This window comes from Ranitomeya imitator, chromosome 8, assembly GCF_032444005.1.
Source record: "Ranitomeya imitator isolate aRanImi1 chromosome 8, aRanImi1.pri, whole genome shotgun sequence".
NCBI classification, from domain to species: Eukaryota; Metazoa; Chordata; class Amphibia; order Anura; family Dendrobatidae; genus Ranitomeya; species Ranitomeya imitator.
The window spans coordinates 126163310-126191215 of NC_091289.1; the positions used below are offsets into that span (position 1 = coordinate 126163310).

Sequence of the window (27906 nt, forward strand, 5' to 3'; positions counted from 1 at the left end):
TCCTGGGTATAAGGTCGGGCAGCCAACGTGGAATTAACTGTCCTGCCAGTCTCTGAAGTAAAGCATAGAGATCCTTACTCCCTCAGTGTTCTGGTTACCGGTTTCTGCGCTTCAGAAGGAAGCATCCTGCTCCTGGCTGGTCTCCCTCTGATATTCCTCTCCTTTGCTATGACTTTGTTTCTCACTCACTACAAGACAATTCCCTTCTGACATCTCTTTCTTTGGATGCTGCCGCACGTGGGGCAGGCGCAGCTCCGTGGACCCTCATCCTCCGCAGACCTCAGTCTGCATCTGGCTCCCTCTCACTCCAGCCAGCTTCTGCTTCAGTCTGCATCTGCCTCTGTCTAACTTTCTGTCCAGACTTCCAGTTTTACCTAATTGTGAGGAGTGCCCTAATAGATAGAAGCATGGCTCCCCCAGGTGGCCTGGAGTGTGAAGTGTGTTGAGTGGTTTGTGATACCTGGTAAGGTGATCTCCTTTATTGCCTTCAGACGTAACATCACTCCCCCTGGTGGAAGAACAACATTACTGCAACGACCAGGACTCTGGGGCGCTGCACCTGGTTCCCACCGTAAAGCATGCAGGAGGAGGTGTGATGGTGTGGGGGTGCTTTGCTGGTGACACTGTTGGGGATTTATTCAAAATTGAAGGCATACTGAACCAGCATGGCTACCACAGCATCTTGCAGCGGCATACTATTCCATCCGGTTTGCATTTAGTTGGACCATCATTTATTTTTCAACAGGACAATGACCCCAAACACACCTCCAGGCTGTGTAAGGGCTATTTGACCAGGAACGAGAGTGATGGGGTGCTATGCCAGATGACCTGGCCTCCACAGTCACCAGACCTGAACCCAATCGAGATGGTTTGGGGTGAGCTGGTCCGCAGAGTGAAGGCAAAAGGGCCAACAAGTGCTAAGCATCTCTGGGAACTCCTTCAAGATTGTTGGAAGACCATTCCCGGTGACTACCTCTTGAAGCTCATCAAGAAAATGCCAAGAGTGTGCAAAGCAGTCATCAAAGCAAAAGGTGACTACTTTGAAGAACCTAGAATATAAAACATAATTTCAGTTGTTTCACACTTTTTTGTTAAGTATATAATTCCACATGTGTTCATTCATAGTTTTGATGCCTTCAGCGTGAATGTACAATGTACAATTTTCATAGCCATGAAAATACAGAAAAATCTTTAAATGAGAAGGTGTGTCCAATCTTTTGGTCTGTACTGTATATATGTATGTATATGTATATGTGGAATACACCCACGAGTACTAAGAGAATTAATTCATGTAATAGACAAACCATTATTTCTTATATTTAGGGACTCTATAGCGACATGGTCTGTTCCACAGGACTGGCGCATAGCAAATGTGGTACCAATATTCAAAAGGGCTCTAAAAGTGAACCTGGAAATTATAGGCCAGTAAGTCTAACCTCTATTGTTGGCAAATATTTGAAGTGTTTATGAGGGATGTTATTCTGGATTATCTCAGTGAGAATAACTGTTTAACTCCATATCAGCATGGGGTTATGAGGAATCGCTCCTGTCAAACCAATCTAATCAGTTTTTATGAAGATGTAAGCTATAGACTGGACCAATGTATATCTTGATTTATCCAAAGCATTTGACACTGTACCACACAAGAGGTTGGTACATAAAATAAGAATGCTGGATCTGGGGGAAAATGTGTGTAAATGGGTTAGTAACTGGCTTAGTGATAGAAAGCAGAGGGTGGTTATAAATGATATATTCTCTAACTGGGTCGCTGTGACCAGTGGGGTACCGCAGGGGTCTGTGTTGGGACTTATTTTCTTCAACATATTTATTAACGATCTGATAGAAGGTTTACACAGTAAAATATCAATATTTGCAGATGATACATAACTACCGTATGTAAATCAGTCAATACAAGAGAAGATAGTGTTCTGCTACAGATGGATCTGGATAAGTTGGAAACTTGGGCTGAAAGGTGGCAGATGCGGTTCAACAATGATAAATGTAAGGTTATACACATAGGAAGAAGGAATTAATATCACCATTACACACTGAACAGGAAACCACTGGGTAAATCTTACATGGAGAAAGACTTAGGGATCCTAGTTAATGATAAATGTACCTGGAGAAGCCAGGGCCAGGCAGTGCTGCCAAGGCAAACAGGATCATGGGGTGCATTAAAAGAGGTCTGGATATACTGTACATCAGTAGAGCATTATATACTGCCTCTGTACAAATCTGTGGTTAGACCGCACATGGAGTACTGTGTACAGTTTTGGGCACCGTTGCTCAGGAAGGATATAACGGAACTAGAGCGAGTACAAAGGAGGGCAACAAAATTAATAAAGGGGATGGGGGAACTACAATACCCAGAGAGATTAGCAAAATTAGGATTATTTAGTCTAGAAAAAAGACGATCGAATGGAGATCTAATAACCATGTATAAGTATATAAAGAGACAATGCAAATATCTCTCCGAGGATCTGTTTATACCAAGGAAGGTGACGGGCACAAGGGGGCATTCTCTGCGTCTGGAGGAGTGAAGGTTTTCCACCAACATAGAAGAGGATTCTTTACTGCAGGGGTGTCAAACTGCATTCCTCGAGGGCTGCAAACCATGCGTGTTTTCAAGATTTCCTTAGCATTGCACAAAGTGCTGCAATCATTATGTGTGTAGGTGATTAAATTATCACCTGTGCAGTAAAAGGAAATCCTGAAAACATGAACTGTTTGCAGCCATCGAGGAATGCAGTTTGACACCCCTGCTTTACTGTTAGGGCAGTGAGAATCTGGAATTGCTTGCCTGAGGAGGTGGTGATGGCGAACTCAGTCGAGGGGTTCAAGGGAGGCCTGGATGTCTTCCTGGAGAGTCACAATATTGTATCTTACAGTGATTAGGATCTTTAGAAGGACATAGATCTGGGGATTTATTCTGACGGAATGTAGGCTGAACTGGATGGACAAATGTCTTTTTTTGGCCCTGCTAACTATGTTACTATGTTACTATGTATGAAATCCCAATTATTTAAAAAAATATAATGAAATGTGCAGAAAATCCATTAGAGGGCACTGCAACACTGCTGTGTAATGCTGTCCAACAGCTGTAAGTCAGACACTTTCCTTGGAAGGATTCATTGCTACATTCCCAATAGCTAAGTCTAGAAAATATGCTGTATGTATTGTATGATATTGATTCTTTAAAAAGAACAAAGCAATAATTAACATTCACTAAAAATGCAGCCTGATCCATATAAACTGTGACTTCTGGAATAAATATGATATCCATAATAAGTACACACATAGATACTGTATATGCAGGGGTTGTCATTGTTGCACTAATATTTAGTGAATCTTTAAAAAACCTGCATTTATACAGTGGTATGTGAAATTTGGGCACCTTGGTCAAAATTACTGTTATTGTGAACAGTTAAGCAAGTTGAAGATGAAATTATCTCTAAAAGGTCTAAAGTTAAAGATGACACATTTCCTTTGCATTTCAGACAAAATAGATATATTTTTTCATCTTTTACTCTTTAAAATTTACAAAAAGGAAAGTGGGCAGATGCAAATGTTTGGGTACCCCGCATGTTTAGTACCTAGTAACACCCTCTTTTGCAAGTATCACAGCTTGTATATGCTTTTTGTAGCCAGACAAGAATCTTGCAATTCTTGTTTGACTGATTTTCATCCATTCTTCCTTGGAAAATTCTTCCAGTTGGGTGAGATTCCTTGGTCATAATGCATACACTGCTATTTTGAAGTCTACCACAGATCTTCAATGATGTTCAGATCAGGGGACTGTGAGGGCCATTGTAAAACCTTCAGCTTATACCTTTTGAGGTAGTCTATTGTGGACTTTGACATGTATTTAGGATCATTATTAGTGATGAGAGAGTATACTCGTTGCTCGGGTTTTCCCAAGCACGCTAGGGTGGTCTCCGAATATTTGTGAGTGCTCAGAGATTTAGTTTTTGTCCACGCAGCTACATGATTTATGACTGCTAGACAGCCTGAATACATGTGGGGATTCACTAACAACCAGGCAACCCCTACATGTACTTAGGCTGGCTAGCAGCCGTAAATCATGCAGCTGCATTGACAAAAATGAAATCTCCGAGCACACCGAAATACTCGGAGACCACCCAAGCAAGCTCAGGAAAACCCGAGCAACGAGTATACTCGCTCATCACTAATCATTATCCATTTGTAGAAGCCACCCTCTTTTCAACTTCAGCTTTTTACAGACGGTGTTATGTTTGCATCAAGAATTTGTTGAAATTTCATTGAATCCAATATTCCCTCTATGTGTGAAATATTACCCTTGCCCTTGGCTGCAACACAACTCCAAAGCATGATTGATCCACCTCTTTGCTTAATCATTGGCGAGATGTTCTTTTCCTGAAACTCTGTGCCCTTTTTTCTCCACACATACCTTTGATCATTGTGGCCAAAGAGTTTTATTTTAAACTAATCGGTCCACAGGACTTTTTTTAAAAATGTATCAGGCTTACTTCTGATGCTGAATTCTATGGTGAGGATGCAGGAGACGTTTTGTTGTTATGACTCTTTCATGAAGGCCACAATTGTACAGGTGTCTCTGAACAGTAGAACAATGTACCACAACTCCAGAGTCTTCTAAATCCTTCTGAAGGTTTTTTTGCAGTCAAGTGGGGGTTTTGATTTGCCTCTCTAGCAATCCTAGGAGCAGCTCTCAATGAAATTTTACTTGATCTTCCAGACCTTATCTTGACCTCTACTGTTCTTGTTAACTGCCATTTCTAAATTACATTTCAAACTGAAGAAAGTGCAAACTGAAAATGCATTGCTTTCTCCTTATAGCCTTCTTTGTGAGCCTCCACAATTTTCATTTTCAGAGTGCTAGGCAGCTGCTTAGAAGAACCCATGGCTGCTGTTTTTGGCACAAGGTTAGAAGAGGCTGTGTTTTCATAAAGCTGAGAAACTTGCATCATCTGGCCTTTCCTAACGATGATAGTAAATAAGCAATAACACTAATGGGTTAATTAGGTCTGAAACCTTAGTCAAAGTTTTCTGTGGACACAAATCTCCAAGGGTCCCCAAACTTTTGCATCAACCTATTTTCCATTTTGTAATTTTTAAAATGTAAAAAATTATAATATATTTTAGGAGCGTTAAATACAAAGGAAATGTGTTATCCTTAACTTTAGGCCTTATAGATATCATTTAATCTTCAACTTGCTTAACTGTTTACAATAACAGAAATTTTGACCACAAGTGCATAAACGTTTACATGCTACTGTACTTTACATGTTGTATTCCATAGCTTTAGCACGTTGCATTTACAAAACCTATACATACTATTTAACTCACATGCTTTGTACCCGATTCATCATTTGCAGATTTTCTTTTTTTGTCTTGTGGTATTCGTTGATATTTATGTGCCGAATTCATCAAAATGGTGCACATGGCTCATAAATTTTGTACAAACTCAAAAAATATTTTTTCTCTCTTTAATTGTGTTTTGGGCCATTTTAGCGCACAAAAATTAAATATTACAATTATTTGAGCAGACATTTGATAGAATTGGAGTACATTTTCAACAAATTTCACAAATGAAATTCAAAAGTCACAAATGATGAATCACATGAAATCATCTAGAAACTCTAAACCCGGTCCACAGTGGTGAAATAAAAAAAAAATAAAAACAAGTGAACCTAATATAAAATAGACTTTAAAAAAATCCAAAAATAGAAAAATGAATTTGATGCAACCAAAAAATGTATTGCATTATTTTCTGAATGAGATAAATAGATTAGTTTGAGCTCTCCCTGTTTTACCCGCAATCTTCCAGAATTCACTCATAGTAAATGTATGCGATATTATTTCGATATTTAACTACTGAAGTTACAAATCACTGGGACTGGGACACTTCAAGATCAGACTTTCCTGTAATTGGATCCCTATTAGCCCATGCTCTTTAAGCAGATTTGCCTCTATACACAGTTTTACCTTTCCTATTAACAAAACCCCCTCAAATACGAGAAGAACATACAAACTTGTTGCAAATGTTATCCTTGTGGGATCTGAACCCAAGACCCCAGTGCTGTAAGGCAACAGTGCTAATCTCTGAGCCGCCATGCTGCCCAATGGCATCAACAATGACCAATACAGAACTCTAGGATGGTGTTTACAGAGGAATCAGTAACATGATTGAAAACCAGTAGTAAATAACAAGGTAAATACATGACAAAATGGTGTTTGGGTGTAGGTAAAAAGAGGGCAAATAAAGCATAAATGAAGCAACTTAATCAATTACTGAATGCAAAAAACAGCACCTAGGAAAAAGGCGGTACCGAAACATACATTCCAGCTGATGTCACCACAGGTACATAGGTGCATTCATGATTATGAAACTCTGATTACTTTTACTTTACTTAGAATTTATTTGTTAGTAACTGTTACAGCTTTACTTGTACACATACACTTTCCTTATTCATTGGCATTGTTCATATAATTAATTTCTGCTTTATCTGCCATCTATTTTATTAGCACTCATGCATAATTGTCTTATGCATTTATCCTTTATGCATTTCTTTCTACTTCCGATATTTAATCAGATGCAATATTGTTACTGAAGAAATCTGGAACTTTTTAATGGATAAATAAAAGGTATATTTTACTCTACCATTGGACTGATCGCTGAAGAAACAAAAAGTTTGTTTTTATATATATACTGTATATATATATATATATACATATATATATATATATACAGACTAAAAGATTGGACACACCTCATTTAAAGATTTTTCTGTATTTTTATGACTATGAAAATTGTAAATTCACACTGAAGGCATCAAAACTATAAATTAGCACATGTGGAATTATATACCTAACAAAAAAGTGTGAAACTGAAATTATGTTTTATATTCTAGGTTCTTCAAACTAGCCACCTTTTGCTTTGATGACTGCTTTGCACACTCTTGGCATTTTCTTGATGAGCTTCAAGAGGTAGTCACTGGGAATTGTTTTCACTTCACAGGTGTGCCCTGTCAGGTTTAATAAGTGGGATTTCTTGCCTTATAAATGGGGTTGGGACCATCAGTTCTGTTGTGCAGAAGTCTGGTGGAAACACAGCTGATAGTCCTACTGAATAGACTATTAGAATTTGTATTATGGCAAGAAAAAAGCAGTTAAGTAAAGAAAAATGAGTGGCCATCATTACTTTAAGAAATGAAGGTCAGTCAGTCAGAAAAATTGGGAAAACTTTGAAAGTGTCCCTAAGTGCAATGGCAAAAACCATCAAGCACTACAAAGAACCTGGCTGACATGAGGACCGCCCCAGGAAAGGAAGACCAAGAGTCACCTCTGCTTCTGAGGATAAGTTTATCCGAGTCGCCAGCCTCAGAAATCGCAGGTTAACAGCAGCTCAGATTTGAGACCAGGTCAATGCCTGTTGTGAATTCTGTGGCAGAGCTCCCTCCTGTGGTCACAAGTGGTACTTCGGCTGATTCTCTCTGTGAGCTTCTGTTGGTGGAGGGAAGTGGTACTGCGGCTTCTGAGTTTCCTCCCTCAGGTGATCTGGTGAGGTCGTTAGGTGCTTCTCTACTTAACTCCACCTAATGCTTTGATCCTGGCTTCCTGTCAATGTTCCAGTGTTGGACTTGCTTTTCCCTGGATCATTCCTGTGGCCTGCTGCTCTGCATAGCTAAGTTCTTCTTTGCTATTTGTTTGCTATTTTTTCTGTCCAGCTTGTCTATTTTGTTGCTGGAAGCTCTGGGACGCAAAGGGTGTACCTCCGTGCCGTTAGTTCGGTACGGAGGGTCTTTTTGCCCCCTTTGCGTGGTTTTCTTTAGGGTTTTGTGTAGACCGCAAAGTTACCTTTTCTATCCTCGATCTGTTAAGAAAGTCGGGCCTCACTTTGCTGAATCTATCTCATCTCTACGTTTGTCTTTTCATCTTAACTCACAGTCATTATATGTGGGGGGCTGCCTTTTCCTTTGGGGTATTTCTCTGAGGCAAGGTAGGCTTATTTTCTATCTTCAGGCTAGTTAGTTTCTCAGGCTGTGCCGAGTTGCATAGGCAGAGTTAGGCGCAATCCACGGCTGCCTCTAGTGTTGTTTGGAGAGGATTAGGGATTGCGGTCTGCAGAGTTCCCACGTCTCAGAGCTCGTTCTATGATTTTGGGTTATTGTCAGATCACTGTATGTGCTCTGACCGCTATGTCCATTGTAGTACTGAATTGCCTTTCATAACAGTACAGGAAGCCAAAAGTACTAATGATTCTCAATAGAGGGAAAAAAGAAGTTCTGAGACCATTTTTTTTTCTTTACACTGTGTTTTGCCTTTTTTTCCCCCTAGACATTTGGGTGGTTCAGTACACAGGTGTAGCGATGGACATTAGAAGTCTGTCTTCATTTGTGGATCAGCTCTCGGCAAGAGTACAAAAGATTCAAGACACTATTGATCAGAAAGCTATGTTGGAACCAAGAATTCATATTCCTGATTTGTTTTTTGGAGATAGAACTAAGTTTCTGAGTTTCAAAAATAATTGTAAATTATTTCTGGCCTTGAAACCTCGCTCCTCTGGTGATCCAGTTCAACAGGTTTTGATTGTTATTTCTTTTTTGCGCGGCGACCCTCAGGACTGGGCATTTTCTCTTGCGCCAGGAGATCCTGCATTGAGTAATATCGATGCGTTTTTCCTGGCGCTCGGATTGCTGTACGATGAGCCTAATTCTGTGGATCAGACAGAGAAAAATTTGCTGGCTCTTTGTCAGGGTCAGGATGAGATAGAGGTATATTGTCAGCAATTTAGAAAGTGGTCCGTGCTCACTCAATGGAATGAATCTGCGCTGGCAGCTATGTTCAGAAAGGGTCTCTCTGAAGCCCTTAAGGATGTCATGGTGGGATTTCCTATGCCTGCTGGTTTGAATGAGTCTATGTCTTTGGCCATTCAGATCGGTCGACGCTTGCGTGAGCGTAAATCTGTGCACCATTTGGCGGTATTACCTGAGCTTAAACCTGAGCCTATGCAGTGCGATAGGACTTTGACCAGAGTTAAACGGCAAGAACACAGACGTCTGAATGGGCTGTGTTTCTACTGTGGTGATTCCACTCATGCTATCTCTGATTGTCCTAAGCGCACTAAGCGGTTCGTTAGGTCTGCCACCATTGGTACGGTACAGTCAAAATTTCTTCTGTCCGTTACCTTGATCTGCTCTTTGTCATCGTATTCTGTCATGGCATTTGTGGATTCAGGCGCTGCCCTGAATTTGATGGACTTGGAGTATGCTAAGCGTTGTGGGTTTCTCTTAGAGCCCTTGCAGTGTCCTATTCCATTGAGAGGAACTGATGCCACGCCTTTGGCCAAGAATAAGCCTCAATACTGGACCCAGCTGACCATGTGCATGGCTCCTGCACATCAGGAGGTTATTCGCTTTCTGGTGTTGCATAATCTGCATGATGTGGTCGTGTTGGGGTTGCCATGGCTACAAGCCCATAATCCAGTATTAGATTGGAAATCCATGTCGGTGTCCAGCTGGGGTTGTCAGGGGGTACATGGTGATGTTCCATTTCTGTCAATTTCGTCATCCACCCTTTCTGAGGTTCCAGAGTTCTTGTCTGATTACCGGGATGTATTTGATGAGCCTAAGTCCGATGCCCTACCTCCGCATAGGGATTGTGATTGTGCTATCAATTTGATTCCTGGTAGTAAATTCCCAAAAGGTCGACTGTTTAATTTATCCGTGCCTGAGCACGCCGCTATGCGCAGTTATGTGAAGGAATCCCTGGAGAAGGGGCATATTCGCCCGTCATCGTCACCATTAGGAGCAGGGTTCTTTTTTGTAGCCAAGAAGGATGGTTCGCTGAGACCTTGTATAGATTACCGCCTTCGAAATAAGATCACGGTTAAATTTCAGTACCCCTTGCCATTGTTATCTGATTTGTTTGCTCGGATTAAAGGGGCTAGTTGGTTCACCAAGATAGATCTTCGTGGTGCGTATAATCTGGTGCGAATCAGGCGAGGAGATGAATGGAAAACTGCATTTAATACGCCCGAGGGTCATTTTGAGTATCTAGTGATGCCATTCGGACTTGCCAATGCTCCATCAGTGTTTCAGTCCTTTATGCATGACATCTTCCGAGAGTACCTGGATAAATTCCTGATTGTGCACTTGGATGACATTTTGATCTTCTCGGATGATTGGGAGTCTCATGTGAAGCAGGTCAGAACAGTTTTTCTGGTCCTGCGTGCTAATTCTTTGTTTGTGAAGGGATCAAAGTGTCTCTTTGGTGTGCAGAAGGTTTCATTTTTGGGGTTCATCTTTTCCCCTTCTACTATCGAGATGGATCCTGTTAAGGTCCAAGCCATCCATGATTGGACTCAGCCGACATCTCTGAAAAGTCTGCAAAAGTTCCTGGGCTTTGCTAATTTTTATCGTCGCTTCATCTGCAATTTTTCTAGTATTGCCAAACCATTGACCGATTTGACCAAGAAGGGTGCTGATTTGGTCAATTGGTCTTCTGCTGCTGTGGAAGCTTTTCAAGACTTGAAGCGTCGTTTTTCTTCTGCCCCTGTGTTGTGTCAACCAGATGTTTCTCTTCCGTTCCAGGTCGAGGTTGATGCTTCTGAGATTGGAGCAGGGGCTGTTTTGTCGCAGAGAGGTTCTGATTGCTCAGTGATGAAACCATGCACTTTTTTTTCCAGGAAGTTTTCGCCTGCTGAGCGAAATTATGATGTGGGCAACCGAGAGTTGCTGGCCATGAAGTGGGCATTCGAGGAGTGGCGTCATTGGCTTGAAGGAGCTAAGCATCGCGTGGTGGTATTGACTGATCATAAGAACTTGACTTATCTTGAGTCTGCTAAGCGGTTGAATCCTAGACAGGGTCGTTGGTCGCTGTTTTTTGCCCGTTTTGACTTTGTGATTTCGTACCTTCCGGGCTCTAAAAATGTGAAGGCGGATGCTCTGTCTAGGAGTTTTGTGCCCGACTCTCCGGGTTTGTCTGAGCCGGCGGGTATCCTCAAGGAAGGAGTAATTGTGTCTGCCATCTCCCCTGATTTGCGGCGGGTGCTGCAAAAATTTCAGGCTAATAAACCTAATCGTTGTCCAGCGGAGAGACTGTTTGTCCCTGATCAGTGGACCAATAAAGTTATCTCTGAGGTTCATTGTTCGGTGTTGGCTGGTCATCCTGGAATCTTTGGTACCAGAGAGTTGGTGGCTAGATCCTTTTGGTGGCCGTCTCTGTCGCGGGATGTGCATGTTTTTGTGCAGTCCTGTGGGATTTGTGCTCGGGCTAAGCCCTGCTGTTCTCGTGCCAGTGGGTTGCTTTTGCCCTTGCCGGTCCCGAAGAGGCCTTGGACACATATCTCTATGGATTTTATTTGTGATCTTCCCGTTTCTCAAAAGATGTCAGTCATTTGGGTGGTCTGTGATCGCTTTTCTAAGATGGTCCATCTGGTACCCTTGTCTAAATTGCCTTCCTCCTCTGATTTGGTGCCATTGTTCTTCCAGCATGTGGTTCGTTTACATGGCATTCCAGAGAATATCGTTTCTGACAGAGGTTCCCAGTTTGTTTCAAGGTTTTGGCGAGCCTTTTGTGGTAGGATGGGCATTGACTTGTCTTTTTCCTCGGCTTTCCATCCTCAGACTAATGGCCAGACTGAACGAACCAATCAGACCTTGGAAACATATCTGAGATGCTTTGTTTCTGCCGATCAGGATGACTGGGTGTCCTTTTTGCCTTTGGCTGAGTTCGCCCTTAATAATCGGGCCAGCTCGGCTACCTTGGTTTCGCCATTTTTCTGCAATTCTGGGTTCCATCCTCGTTTCTCTTCAGGACAGGTTGAGTCTTAGGACTGTCCTGGTGTGGATACTGTGGTGGACAGGTTGCAGCAGATTTGGACTCATGTAGTGGACAATTTGACCTTGTCCCAGGAGAAGGCTCAACGTTTCGCTAATCGCAGACGCTGTGTGGGTCCCCGACTTCGTGTTGGGGATCTGGTTTGGTTATCTTCTCGTCATATTCCTATGAAGGTTTCCTCTCCTAAGTTTAAACCTCGTTTCATTGGTCCGTATAGGATTTCTGAGGTTCTTAATCCTGTGTCTTTTCATCTGACCCTTCCAGATTCTTTTTCCATACATAACGTATTCCATAGGTCATTGTTGCGGAGATACGTGGCACCTATGGTTCCATCTGTTGATCCTCCTGCCCCGGTTTTGGTGGAGGGGGAATTGGAGTATATTGTGGAGAAGATTTTGGATTCTCGTGTTTCTAGACGGAAACTCCAGTATCTGGTTAAATGGAAGGGTTATGCTCAGGAAGATAATTCCTGGGTTTTTGCCTCTGATGTCCATGCTCCCGATCTTGTTCGTGCCTTTCATGTGGCTCATCCTGGTCGGCCTGGGGGCTCTGGTGAGGGTTCGGTGACCCCTCCTCAAGGGGGGGGGTACTGTTGTGAATTCTGTGGCAGAGCTCCCTCCTGTGGTCACAAGTGGTACTTCGGCTGATTCTCTCTGTGAGCTTCTGTTGGTGGAGGGAAGTGGTACTGCTGCTTCTGAGTTTCCTCCCTCAGGTGATCTGGTGAGGTCGTTAGGTGCTTCTCTACTTAACTCCACCTAATGCTTTGATCCTGGCTTCCTGTCAATGTTCCAGTGTTGGACTTGCTTTTCCCTGGATCATTCCTGTGGCCTGCTGCTCTGCATAGCTAAGTTCTTCTTTGCTATTTGTTTGCTATTTTTTCTGTCCAGCTTGTCTATTTTGTTGCTGGAAGCTCTGGGACGCAAAGGGTGTACCTCCGTGCCGTTAGTTCGGTACGGAGGGTCTTTTTGCCCCCTTTGCGTGGTTTTCTTTAGGGTTTTGTGTAGACCGCAAAGTTACCTTTTCTATCCTCGATCTGTTAAGAAAGTCGGGCCTCACTTTGCTGAATCTATTTCATCTCTACGTTTGTCTTTTCATCTTAACTCACAGTCATTATATGTGGGGGGCTGCCTTTTCCTTTGGGGTATTTCTCTGAGGCAAGGTAGGCTTATTTTCTATCTTCAGGCTAGTTAGTTTCTCAGGCTGTGCCGAGTTGCATAGGCAGAGTTAGGCGCAATCCACGGCTGCCTCTAGTGTTGTTTGGAGAGGATTAGGGATTGTGGTCTGCAGAGTTCCCACGTCTCAGAGCTCGTTCTATGATTTTGGGTTATTGTCAGATCACTGTATGTGCTCTGACCGCTATGTCCATTGTAGTACTGAATTGCCTTTCATAACAAATGCCACACAGAGTTCTAATAGTAGACATATCTCTACAACTGTTAAGAGGAAACTTTGTGCAGCAGGCCCTCATGGTAAAATAGCTGCTAAGAAACCACTGCTAAGGACAGGCAACAAGCAGGAGAGACTTATTGGGGCTAAAGAACACAAGGAATGGACATTAGACCAGTGGAAATCTGTGCTTTGGTCTGATGAGTCCAAATTTGAGATCTTTGGTTCCAACCACTGTGTCTTTGTGCGACGCAGAAAAGGTGAACAGATGGACTCTACATGCCTGGTTCACACCGTGAAGCATGGAGGAGGAGGTATGATGGTGTGGGGGTGCTTTGCTGGTGACACTGTTGTGGAGTTATTCAAAATTGAAGGCATACTGAACCAGCATGGCTACCACAGCATCTTGCAGCGGCATGCTATTCGGTTTGCGTTTAGTTGGACCATCATTTATTTTTCAACAGGATAATGACCCCAAACACACCTCCAGGCTGTGTAAGGGCTATTTGACCAAGAAGGAGAGTGATGGGGTGCTACGCCAGATGACCTGCCCTCCACAGTCACCAGACCTGAACCCAATCGAGATGGTTTGGGGTGAGCTGAGTGAAGGCAAAAGGGCCAACAAGTGCTAAGCATCTCTGGGAACTCCTTCAAGATTGTTGGAAGACCATTCCCGGTGAGTACCTCTTGAAGCTCATCAAGAGAATGCCAAGAGTGCGCAAAGCAGTCATCAAAGCAAAAGGTGGCTTCTTTGAAGAACCTAGAATATAAGACATAATTTCAGTTGTTTCACACTTTTTTGTTAAGTATATAATTCCACATGTGTTAATTCATAGTTTTGATGCCTTCAGTGTGAATTTACAATTTTCATAGTCATGAAAATACAGAAAAATCTTTAAATGAGAAGGTGTGTCCATACATTTGGTCTGTACTGTATACACATGTGGGTGTGCAGTACCGTATTTTCTGGCGTATAAGACGACTGGGCGTATAAGACGACACCTAACTTTTCCATATAAAATATGGAATTTGGGATATGCCCGCCGTATAAGACGGGGGTCATCTTATACGCCCAGTCATCTTATACGGCGTGTGGTTCCCAGGGTCTGGAGGAGAGGAGACTCTCCTTCGGGCCCTGGGATCCATATTCATGTAAAAAATAAAGAAAATAAAGAATAAAAATAAAAAACATGGATATACTCACCCTCGGACGGGCCCTGGCTCACAGTGCTGCTAGCATCTCCCTCAGTTCCTTAGAATGCGGTGAGTGAAGGACCTTCGATGACGTCGCGGTCAAGTGACCGGTCACCTGACCGCTCATGTGACTGCGACGTCATTGAAGGTCCTTCACTCACTGCATTCTCAGGAACGGAGGGAGACGCTAGCAGCGCTGTGAGCCAGGGCCCGTCCGAGGGTGAGTATATCCATGTTTTTTATTTTTATTCTTTATTTTTTACATGAATATGGATCCCGGGGCCTGAAGGAGAGTCTCCTCTCCTTCAGACCCTGGGAACCACACGCCGAAATGCAGGATCGCTCCCTGCACACGCCGTACCCGGCGTATAAGACGACCCCCGACTTTTGGGACAATTTTTAGGGGTGAAAAAGTCATCTTATACGCCGGAAAATACGGTACATACTAAATTACGCCTTTAGAGCTCTGTATTTTTGGACATGCTTTTGTTCTCAGTTTGGTTTACTTATAATTGTATTTTTACCTTGTGTATGACTAGGTACAATAGTGATATTGCTTCTAAGTTATTCTTCTCTGCAAACCATTGTAAAACTTAGAGAAATGTAGCAAAGGTCTAAATTACAGACCAAATTCATCGAAGCATTCACCTAAATTTTGCAGCTTTTGGTGTCTTCATGCCAGTTTTTCCTAGCCCGCCAAAGTGGGCGGGATAATGTGTGGTGATGAATGCTCATCAAATTCATGATGAGCAGGGGTGTTTGCTACCCCCCAAATCTTGCTGGAGTAAGATTTGTTGTTGGGGACACACAGAGGTGTACGCCACTCATCCAGCGTTCCGGAATCATAAGGAGTAGTGATGAGCGAACATACTCGTTGCTCGGGTTTTCCCGAGCACGCTCGGGTGACCTCCGACTATTTATTAGTGTTCGGAGATTAAGTTTTGATCGCCTCAGCTGAATGATTTACAGCTACCAGCCAGGCTAAGTGCATGTGGGGGTTGCCTGGTTGCTATGGAATCCCCACATGTAATCAAGCTGGCTAATAGCTGTAAATCATTCAGCTGCCGGGATGAAAACTTAATCTATGAACACTAACAAGTAACGAGTACACTCGTTCATCACTAATGAAGAGGCATACACTCGTAATATAGCACCTACATAGGTGGCTATGTATACATTTTACCTCCTCTACTGAATTCTATGAGAGGTACAGAGATAAATAGAGGTACAGTGGGTACAGAAAGTATGCAGACCCCTTAAAATTTTTCACTCTCTGGTTCATTGCAGCCATTTGGTAAATTCAAAAAAGTTCATTTTTTTCTCTTTAATTTACACTCTGCACCCCATCTTCAATGAAAAATAACAGAAATGTAGTAATCTTTGCAAATGTATTAAAAAAGAAAAACTGAAAAATTACATGGTCATAAGTATTCAGACCCTTCACTCAGACACTCATATTTAAGTCACATGCTTTCCATTTCTTTGTGATCCTCCTTGAGATGGTTCTACTCCTTCATTGGAGTTCAGCTGTGTTTAATTAAACCGATAGGACTTGATTTGGAAAGGCACACACCTGTCTATATAAGACCTCACAGCTCACAGTGCATGTCAGACCAAATGAGAATCATAAGGTCAAAGGAACTGGCCACGGAGCTCAGAGACAGAATTGTGGCAAGGCACAGATCTGGCCAAGGTTAAAACAGACTTTCTTCAGTACTCAAGGTTCTTAAGAGCACAGTGGCCTCCATAATCCTAAAATGGAAGAAGATTGGGACCACCAGAAGTCTTCCTAGACCTGGGCGTCCAGCCAAACTGAGCAATCGTGGGAGAAGAACCTTGGTGAGAAAGGTAAAGAAGAACCCCAATATCACTGTGGCTGAGCTCCAGAGATGAGGTAGGGAGATGGGAGAAAGTTCCTTAAAGTCAACTATCACTGCAGCCCTCCACCAGTCAGGCCTTTATGGCAGAGTGGCCCGACGGAAGCCTCTCCTCAGTGCAAGACATATGAAAGTCTGCATAGCGTTTGCTAAAAATCACATGAAGGAATCCCAGACTATGAGAAATGAGATTCTCTGGTCTGATGAGATGAAGATAGACCTTTTTGGTGATAATTCTAAGCAGTATGTGTAGAGAAAACCAGGCACTGCTAATCACCTGCCCAACACAATCAAAACAGTGAAACATGGTGGTGATAGCATCATGATATTGGGCTGTTTTTCAGCTACAGGGACAGGACAACTGGTTGTCATTGAAGGAAACATGAATGCGGCCAAGTACAGAGATATCCTGGATGAAAACCTCTTCCAGAGTGCTCTGGACCTCAGACTTGGCCGAAGGTTCACTTTCTAACAAGACAATGACCCTAAGCACACAGCTAAAGTAACAAAGGAATGGCTTCAGAACAACTCTGTGACCATTCTTGACTGACCCAGCCAGAGCCCTGACCTAAACCCAAATGAGCATCTCTGGAGAGACCTGAAAAATGGCAGTCCACCAACGTTCACCATCCAACCTGACAGAACTGGAGAGGATCTGCATGGAAGAATGGCAGAGGATCCTCAAATCCAGATGTGAAAAACTTGTTGCATCATTCCCAAGAAGATTCATGGCTGTACTGGCTCAAAAGGGTGCATCTACTGAGCAACGGGTCTGAATACTTATTACCATGTGATATTTCAGTTTTTCTTTTTTGATAAATTTGCAAAAATAACTAAATTTCTGGGGTTTTTTCAGTCAAGATGGGGTGCAGAGTGTACATTAATGAGAAAAAAATGAACTTTTTTTGAATTTACCAAATGGCTGCAATGAAACGAAGAGTGAAAAATTTAAAAGGGTCTGAATACTTTCCGTACCCACTGTACAGACTTTTTGACTGTATAGAATCCTCAAACACTTATTAGAAAAGCGCAATGGGTATCTGGAGGTGAGCAAATTGTACACTACCCATTTCAATACAGACTGTCAGGGGCATGCTAGAATATGGTCGATAAACAACACCCAGCCTAGGCAGGAGGGTTGTAGAAGGTGCCTTCCTTGTAATCTGACCCTGCAGTTTTACCATGGTCAAGAGGTAGCAATTCATTTTAGACTACTATAATTACAATTTCTTAGGATACAAGTGTATAAAATAGACATTCTATGTCAAAACTTTACAGAATATTAATAAAATAATGATTAATGGAGCTAATCCTGAAAAAGAAAATACCAAGGTCTTTTTATCATTTCACTTACTCATTGATAGTGGCCAGGAGCCCCAACATGAAGGAAAAATCTAAGAAGGGACCAGAGCACTTCCATTATAGAAGTCCACCCATGAAGTTTTTTTCCCCCCAACATCTGTGCATATGCATATATAGTGTAGTATGTAAAGTGTTAATGTACTCACCTATCACAGTATTCTACAGGATCCAGCGCCGTTCTGCTCCTCTTCTCAGTGATGTCCCCACTCTGCAGACTCTCCAGGTTACAGCATTGTTCTGCTCCTCTTCTCAGTGAGGTCACCGTTCTGCAGACTCTCCGGGATACAGCACTGTTCTGCTCCTCTTCTCAGTGAGTTCACCGCTGTGGAGACTCTCTAGGATACAGCACTGTTCTACTCCTCTTCTCAGTGATGTCACTGCTCTGCAGACTCTCCGGGTCATGCTGCGTTCTGTGTGATCCAGAAGTAGAATTTACAGTGTAAGTCAATGGAGCATCAGAACGAGGCCCCATAGGCGTACATTGAGACTTCAGACTCACACATAGAGCCTAGAGTGACCTGGAGACTCTGAAGAGTGGTGATGTCACCCAGAAAACCACCGGAGTACTGATGGATACCGGACTACACTACATGTACATATACACAGGTTTAGGGTAAAAAATTATAGGAGTGCTTCTTTTCTTCTCCTTAACTTTAGGGGCACAGGAATTGAACACCCACCAATGAGAAAACAATTGATTATCATAACAATATGTCATTACTTTAATGAATAAAATCTTTAATATGTAAGAAGATTTTCTATAGAAAGTTGCTTTTAAAAGAATAACTATACTTGTTTTTAATTATTGATCAGTCTTTGCAAAGTTATTAATTTTTGCAAAATATTTCATTGCCTAAATGTACATTCTTCTCTCCCAAACTCCAAATAGAAATGCTGTTTTAACTCTTAGTACAAGCTCCCTAAGAATCTGCTGTGATCTGCTGCTCGACCAATATTAATCTATTTATAAACAAACTGCGTTAGGGACTATCCCTGTCTGAATTAGAGAATGAAGCAGAGTGGCTCAGACAGGGAAAGTCCTGTACTGTTATTGTATACAGGGTACACATTCTTGCTGAGCAGTAGTTGTAAGCAAACTCTTAGGAGGCTTGTATTGTGCGGCTAAAACTGCAGATTGACGTTTGAGAGAGGAGTCAAAATAAGGTAATGAAGTATATTACAAAAACACATAACTTTGAAAAGGCTGATCAATTATTAAATAACAAAAAGTTTAGTTTCTACTTACTTAAGGTATCATATAATTTACCATATCTAAGCAAAAGTACCAGAAAAACCTACAGTCATTGAAAAGGCTCACACAATTATGAGTTCCAAAGGACCAACAGTTCCCATCTTTGTATTGACTTTGGAGCCAATCACTTCCCACTATGGTAAATTTGAATTCACAAATAACCTATTAGAGCTATTTCATGTATATATATATTTATGTAGCGCGTGTAAAGTAAGTAAAGATTATAATGAAATGATGGCCATCCAAGGAGGAAGTGCCCTGATCCAGTTAGGGTGCCCAAGTAAATCTAGCATGACCAATAACATATGACCCCTTTCCACATGCATTTTAGGTTTTAGAGAAAGTCCTTATAAGCCATAGAATGGAGCTGCTGAAAAAAGGGCACTTTGGCCTGGCCGTGAGTTACATGGTAGTTCAATCACTTCAAAGGTCAACGTAACATACCAAATTTCCCCAAACAGCTATCACTTTTTTTGTCTTTGGTCTATGAATGCTAGCACTACTTACTATAAGTTAACACTGTATAATCATCAATGGATGGTTGGCTGAATGCTTAAACGTAACAATGTTTTCAGGTTTTTTTGCATTCTATAGCATAGGGGGCAATAGACATGTCATTAATTGGTGAGGACTTTTCTTTTAATAAATAAAATAAATATTTTGCCTCTGCAAGGGTCAGGTAATCCAAACGGGTGACAGTAAAGGATAATTACTGAGAAATGGCAGGTGTTTTTAATTCTCTGGTGGCATTGAAAGGGTTATGAGATATTGTTGCGCTCAGGGTTTTACTGGATTATTAAATGCTGGTTGTTGGCCAAGGGATTCCAGTGTCACTCCTAATTAATGGGAAATAATTAGCACAGGAGGTGCCCTGTTCGTCTACATCACGCATCACAGAGCGCATCACACATCACAAACTATGAGGATTTTCCAGAATGAAAGCAGTCTAAGGTCAGAGGATCCTAGTGAATGGTTTTGATCACATGAGAAAAACAATGAAATGACACTCAGGCCCTCCTCCCTAAAGTAGCAAATACTTCATTATAACACATAAGCTTTCTATTATTTTTTTGTCTCTGAAAAACAAATGTGCCAGACTCTTGAATAAAGGTTACACGTTATTAATACAGGACCAGTTATTGGTTTACTTATAGTACTGGTATGTATTTTTATGAATTATTTTTTAAAGAGATCAAAGCTCAGATAACAAACTTAAAATCCTTTTCAAAATGATCACATTTAAAGTATTATCCTGTTCTTCTATTTTTCCATAAGCAAATATTTTGTATTGCTTTTGCTCTAAAAATGGTGCCAATTGCTATGTCTTAGGAAGCCAGTTACATCATACAGGGGTCGATTTTTTTTTACAAAAAGGGTAACATTGTGAAAACTAAATGGTTTGTAGATGCCAGTCCTCTGGAGTATCAGTTTCCTCTATAGAAGAGGAAAGAAAAACAACACTGCAGAGATAAGCATAGGAAAAGGTTCCAGCTCCACAGAATAAAGCTTTCCTTTATTTAGCGAAATAATTTAAATCCAACAGTCCATGGTTCGGTGGTCAGATGACCGACCGGAGAGCAATGTGTTTCTGGTGTATCCACTCTTAATCATAAATTATGACTAAGAGTGGATACACCAGAAACGCATTGATCGCTGGTCGATCATCTGACCAGACCACCCAACCATGGACTTTGCATCTTTTTTGTAGCTATGACATGCCATGTTTTACCCTCACTGTTGGATTTCACTTATTTCACTATATAAAGAAAAGTTTTATTCCGTGGAGCTGGAACCTTTTCCCAAGCCATTTCTACTGCATTCAAGCAAAAACACTGTCCATGCTCTGGAGTCTTATGGACATTGATAGTGGTTAGCTGGTTTTTCTCTTTTTTGACTGTAGTGATAAACATCAAGATGGCGCACAACAAGGAAGGAGTCTACGAGCTGACTTTCTTTGTATTGTTGCTTGAAGGAAAATTAAGATTTAGGGTCATACTGTAATTGCTGTAATATTCCCCAACCATACAGATCTGTTGTGAGATGCAGCGGTTTCTGTGAGAGAGAGACTCAGCTATTAATGTTTTCTGAAAATATATTTGGTGCTGCACTGTATACCTTGCTATATGATGATTAAAGGAAGGATGAAGTCCACTGAAGTGCAAGTAACTACTACATTGACATCAAGTAATCAGTATCTGCCTCTACTATTCTGCCATGTATGGCAAAAATAGATAGACAATACAGGCTTTCTGTACTGTTCATAGCATTAGAAACGTGTTAGGAAAATTTAAAAATTTTTCGTGAACTGGAAAACTATTTCAGATAATAATATTCTAGTAGCCTGAAATCACTTAATGAGAGATCTTAGAAGCTTTCTAAAATCAGATTTATTTGGGGGTTTATTAGAATCTGTAGAAACCCCCCTAGTGAAAACCACATGGTGCATGGAACAGTGCACTGTCAGTAGAAGGTTGACAGCTCTTAAAAGGGCTTCCACAGACAGGCTTTGCGTAAGCCATTCAGTCTAGCCCATGGGGCCTTGGCCTTAATCCTTTAACCCCTATATAGGGATCTGGACATATGCAGGGCTCCAGGGTCTGCATCTTTGGAGTGACTGCTGGCCAGAGAAGCAAGCTGGCAGGGAATAGTCAGGATGCCAGATTAGTACCAAGAGATCAGCAACAGGAACACAATCATAAGGAGGTAAGGTAGCCTAAACACAGAGGTCAAAGACAGAATAAATAGATTAAATTAGTGTAGAACAAAAGGAGATAACCAGAGAAAACATCACCTATAACTGGCAACTTGAAACAAACTGCTAGAGGTTTAAATAGCTGTAACTAAAGGTACCGTTACACTAAACGACTTACAAACGATCACGACCAGCGATACGACCTGGCCGTGATCGTTGGTAAGTCGTTGTGTGGTCGCTGGGGAGCTGTCACACAGACAGCTCTCTCCAGCAACCAACGATCAGGGGAACAACTTCGGCATCGTTGAAACTGTCTTCAATGATGCCGAAGTCCCCGGGTAACCAGGGTAAACATCGGGTTACTAAGTGCAGGGCCGCGCTTAGTAACCCAATATTTATCCTGGTTACCATTGTAAAAGTAAAAAAAAAACACTACATACTCACATTCCGATGTCTGTCTCGGTGACGTCACCGCTGTGCTCTGCTTTACGGCCGGCGCTGACAGTCAGTGCAGGGAAGCTGACAGTGGGGGAGGTGACAGACATCGGAATGTGAGTATGTACTGTTTTGTTTTTTTAACTTTTACAATGGTAACCAGGGTAAATATCGGGTTACTAAGCGCGGCCCTGCGCTTAGTAACCCGATGTTTACACTGGTTACAAGTGAACACGTCGCTGGATTGGCATCACACACGCCGTTCCAGCGATGACAGCGGGTGATCAGCGACCAAAAAAAGGTCCTGATCATTCCCCAACGACCAACGATCTCTCAGCAGGGGCCTGATCATTGGTCGCTGTCACACATAATGAGATCGTTAGCGGGACAAAAAGCGTGACGTTGCAACGATATCGTTAATGAAATTGTTATGTGTGAAGGTACCTTAAAGGTTCACAGCAAACAGCTAATGAGACAACAATGTTCAGGAATTAACCCACAAGATCCCTGCCTGGACAGCGCCACAGTTCCCAGAATATTAAACACAACTGCTCCTGTGCCGCCTAGTGTTATCCACAATGAAGGTGCGACATAGTCTAAATCAGAGGTCTTAAACTGCATTCCTCAAGGGCTGCAAACAGGTCATGTTTTCAGGATTTCCTTGTATTGCACAGGTGATAATTTAATTACCTACACACATAATGATTCCAGCACCTTGTGCAATGCAAAGGAGATCCTGAAAACACGCATGGTTTGAGGCCCTCGAAGAATGCAGTCAGAGATCCCTGGTCTAAATAGTTGAAGTAGATCTTCAGAGTTGAGATATGGATGTTACAGTGTCAAAATATAATATTATGACTGTGTAAAGAAAGTTAGGGGGTCACTGGGCTTTGGTGAATCAAATATGGCATGTTAAACACCACTGCTCTCCTCAAAAATGCTGCTGGAGAAAATAGCACAAATAGGGTCTTATCCAAAATACACTTGGTTTACTACAATCAAATTGCACTGACCAGATGGAGCCATAAATTAAGCTTATAGGAGATATTCGCTGCAGCAGATCCACAGGTCCAGTAACGACCACCAGATAAATAGAAATTGGGGGGGAAAAATGAGCTTATTCTGCGCTGCGGAATAACTGAAGATCCGGGTATATTAAATAAAATGTGGTTTTATTCAACGCGTTTCAAAGTACTGAGACTTCTTCATCAGGAAACACCACACGTGAATAAGTCCACGTTTTGTTTTTTTTCCCCCAATTTCTATTTAACTCGACTGGTAGAGAAAGATACAATGGGCCTGATTTTGTTCTTATACCTCTCTGGTAAAATGAAAGTAGAGCTTTGATTGGTTGCTATGGGCAACAAAGTCATTTCTACTATAAGACAGTTTTGATGTATAAGGGCCGATAAATGATATCCTATACAAACCGCACAGGGAGAGAGGGGCTCTTTTTGGTGGCCCACAACGCATTATGAAATTCAACTGGGAATTTTGAACTTATTTAATTAATCAAAACAGTGTTGTGGGATTCACATTTATGTAATGCCTGCTTCTATTCACTGTACTACAACATGCACTTGAATGTATTTTCTCAGTTTACATAGGCTGATGGTCCTCCTCTTGTCATCTCCATCATGCCTGTGGAGCTGTCTCCTGCCTGTTTAGTGAAGTAAAAGTATATGGAGTAACATTAAAGAGGTTGTCCAGCCTAAAAAGGAAAGTTACAAGTGGCACGGATGGGCTAAAGACAACAAAATGTGTCATGGCCACTTGCCCTCTCCTCCATGGATCCAGCGCAGGCCGCTCTGGTGGTGTGAGCCTGGACCTGACACATTGATGTCACTAGTCTTCTGTCACAGGACAAATTAGGCCTGTGATTGTCTGCAGTGGTCAGATGACTACAGTTGCACACCACTGGATGTTTCTCTGTGTTCCAGTCACCTGACCACTGCAGGACATTTCTATATGTAAGCTTTTATTATGCTCTAACAGAAAAGGGAGTGGCAATTAAATTCACACAGTTCAGATGATGTTTTAGTACAGTTTCTTTATAACCAATGCCTGGAATACATAGAAAAGGAAGATGAAGTATAGAGAAAAAAAAATAATTCATCTTTTGTATCCACCAAAAACTTCATCTGAACTACAGATGTGAATTCAGTATAAAAGAATCCTAGGAATATCCTAAGGAGACAAAGCTGCAAAATCAAGCTTATATATTTATTATTATTATTATTATACATTTTTATAGCGCCATTTATTCCATGGCGCTTTACATGTGAATACGGGGCAAATATAGACAAATACATTAAACATGAGCAGATAACAAGGCACACGAGTACATAAGGAGGGAGGACCCTGCCCGCGAGGGCTCACAGTCTGCAGGGGGTGGGTGAGGATACACTAGGAGAGGGAAGGTATATATATATATATATATATATATATACATTTAAAGGGAAACTATCATCAGAAAAAGACTTACTGTTGAAATCACATTTTTGTATGAAAGTTGCATTTGAAAAAAAAAAAAATGGCAACATTTTTATTTCCATATCACAATCTGTATTAAAATAAAAAATGGAAAACTTGCCATTTTCACCCAGGCCACTGGGGCTTTTTAAGCTAGGTTCACATTGCGTTAGGGCAATCCGTTTAGCGCATATGCTAGCGGATTGCACTAACGCAATGTCCCAAAAGGGATCGCGTTTGGCGATCCCGCTAGCGCAGATACCCGATCTGGGCTAGCGAGGAACGGACCTCGGACGCTGCAAGCAGCGTCCGCGGTCTGTCCGAAACTAACGGGACATTGCTAGCGCGTGTCGAAAATGGCATGCGCTAGCGATGCGCTAGAGATCCGTTAGCACATTGCTGTCAATAGGTGCGCTAACGGATCCGTTGCATGGCGTTAATTGCGACAATTTTGCCATGTAACGGAGTCCGCTAGCGTTAACCCATTAACGCAATGTGAACCTAGCCTTAGACTTTAACTTTCTGTTTCATCAAATCAACAACGAACAGACTCAGACGCTATCTTGTGTAGTGAAGCATCTAATGAGGGTGTGCAACAGACATTATGAAGGGAGGGGAGCAGAGTCAGGTGTGAAATCACCTATTGTTATTGGTAGATCCTGTGTTATTAGCTGTGTATACAGGTGTTATCTATCATTGTAATCCTGCCTCTGATGATAAGGAGGCTGCTGAAAACTCTTCCTGAAAAGACAGGAAGTATGAGTCTAAAAAAGTTTTTTTTTTTTTTTTATATAGAGACAAAGAGTAAGTAAACCTGTAAAATATTTACCGTATTCAAAATTTTACTGCCCTTTTTTCAATTCAAGCAAATTGGTGGGGTCCTGTCCTGTGACCCCCACTGATCGATTAAAACTCCCCAGAGAAGTACACAGTTCAGCACACAGGAGCGCACTCAAAGTGGAGTTCGGATTCAACAGAAATAATTCTTTGTTTTAGAGTGATCAGTGGGGTCTTAAGTCCGAGATCCCCACCAATCTCCTTGCAATAAAAATGGTAGTAAGATGTCAAAGGCTTACTTTACAGATTGTGATATGATAAAAACATTGTCAAAACTTTTTAAAAATAAATTTAAACACAAAAACTGATTTAATCAACAGGCTATTTTCTGACGATCTCTGCCCTTTCGTACTAATTATTAGATTTCCTTAGTACACATATTCAGCATTGTATCATACACAAATGCATCCAAAGTATATGGCGGCTTTTGTTTTCATTTATAGTGTTTGTCAATGAGAAGCTGAAGCAGAACTAATGTAATTGTTGTAGAGCAGATCTTGGAGTTTAATTGAGTCTGAGAAAATCCAGGTCAGCTCCGTAATACTGGCTAGCAAATGTCAGAATTGTCTGGAAAGTAGACTGGACCTGTCTGGCTCTGAAATGTATCAAGCACTGAAAAAGTGGTCTGTGATATCCTAAAATAAATCTATGTATTAAAGTGGTGGTCGGAGGTCCAAAGTAATTTTTCTTGTAAATCCTCATCTATTTATACTATAATCTAAACTATTTTCTAATATACTTGACTTAAAAATTTCCCATCCTTCCCTAACTACATTATTATATATTTATTTTTTTTATTTTTTATTTTTTTACTACTTCTTTTTTTGATGATGATTCGTTTGAGAATCCCACTGCATGCTGGGATACCCAAGTGAAGGGTCATCAGGGGACAGAGGCTGCAGTCACTGCCATAGCCTTTGCCCCCTCCCTGAAAGGAAGAGTCATCAGTGACGCTCATTTCAGGGGCTGGGCTAGTCTCTGCACAATGAGCACTGCGCGAAGTGCACAATGGCAGCGCGCACTGTTGTTGGCTCAGATCAGCAGTAATGAGCCGGCATCAGAGCGGTGTCGAAATACCCAGCATGAAAAGACCAGTAACATCACTTGCAGGGGCGGCGCTGATCTCTGGATGCTGGGTATTCTGACAACGCACTCTCCTGCAGGCTCGTTACTGCAGTCACCCAGCATGCACTAGGGTTCTCAAACAAAGCATCATCAAAAAGAAAGTTGTAAAAAAAAATAAGAAAAGCATTTAGTTTAGTTAGGGAAGGATACCGATTTTTTTATTTAAGTGTATTAGAAAATAGTTTGATCATGATATCAAATAGATAGGATTTAGGATAAAAAATACTTTTTTCTTCGGACCACTTTTTCATGGCTCCTACAAACTTATTTTTTTTAAGTGTTTGTACTATTGATATATGTATATATGTATATATATATATATATATATAATTTTCTTTTTTTTTTGTTTGATACATACACACACACACTTGCTGTGGCATATCTCCACTGATGATCTGTGTTCACAGACATTCCTATATCCTGGCAGCTTCACTTGCATCCCTCTGCCCAACACAGGAGGGCATTACCTGTGATCATAAGAGCATGTGTGAAGGAAGAAGGCCAATGTCTCGTTTCAAGAGTGAAGCCAACCCCATCTCTCTGCGCATCAAACTTGGAAAAGAGGAGGACAGGCTTAGTTATTGAACTGAGCAGTCAGTTAGTCCCCACTGCTAGGACAACCCTCTCTATCCCTGTGTTTGGTCCCGATAAAATAGAAATCCTTATGCTCATCTCCCGTGTCGGCGCCGTTCCAGCGGTATCAGCATTCGTGGTCCCGGAGCTCTCACGCAGTTGCTGTGACAGGTGACCCCGGCACCCAATCAGCAGTGGCGTCACTATCCCCGTCTTTGTACGAATTGAACATCACAAGGAAGTGAGAGATCAGCTGCAGTCCGGACTTCCTATTCACATTCAATTCGTAGGAAGGCGGAGACAGTGACACCAGTGCTGATTGGGCGCCTGGCTCACGTGTAATAACAACCGCCCCGAGAGCGTGAGTGCCAACACCGCAGGAACGGCGCTGGTATCGGAGGGGAGTATAGGCTTCTGTTATTTCATCTGGGCCAAGCATTTAGATCAAGAAGGGAATGTTGATCACAGGTCTGAAATAGGGAGCCCTCTTCTATGTCGGGGACAGAAAGGAGACGTGGAAAAACAGGTCGATCAATGGCACTTTGTTAATACTAGTGCATTACTAAGTTATTTATATATTTACACCCGGGACACATTTAAAGATATCCTTTAAAGTTGACAACTCCCTTTACTATGCTAACAGAATAGGTCCACTTTTGACTTGAGCAACATTTACAGATTATAGAAATATAATCTACAGGAAATTTTTAAGTGGGAAGTCCAGGCTTATGATATTGAAGACATACTATAGGATAGGTCATCACTGTTAGATTGGTGGTGGTCCAACACCCGCCTCCCCAAACAGTGACTGAAGGCAGAACAGCAAGGATCCATTCAAAGTGACGTGTCTGTCACCAAAA

At 41.8% G+C, this 27906-nt stretch overlaps 1 protein-coding gene across 9 annotated transcripts in view; it reads right to left on the minus strand.

Annotated features, from left to right (window-relative positions):
• LHX9 (LIM homeobox 9) overlaps positions 1-27906 on the minus strand; it is a 73626-nt gene that overhangs the window by 26373 nt on the left and 19347 nt on the right. The gene's annotated exons all lie outside the window — the stretch shown is intronic.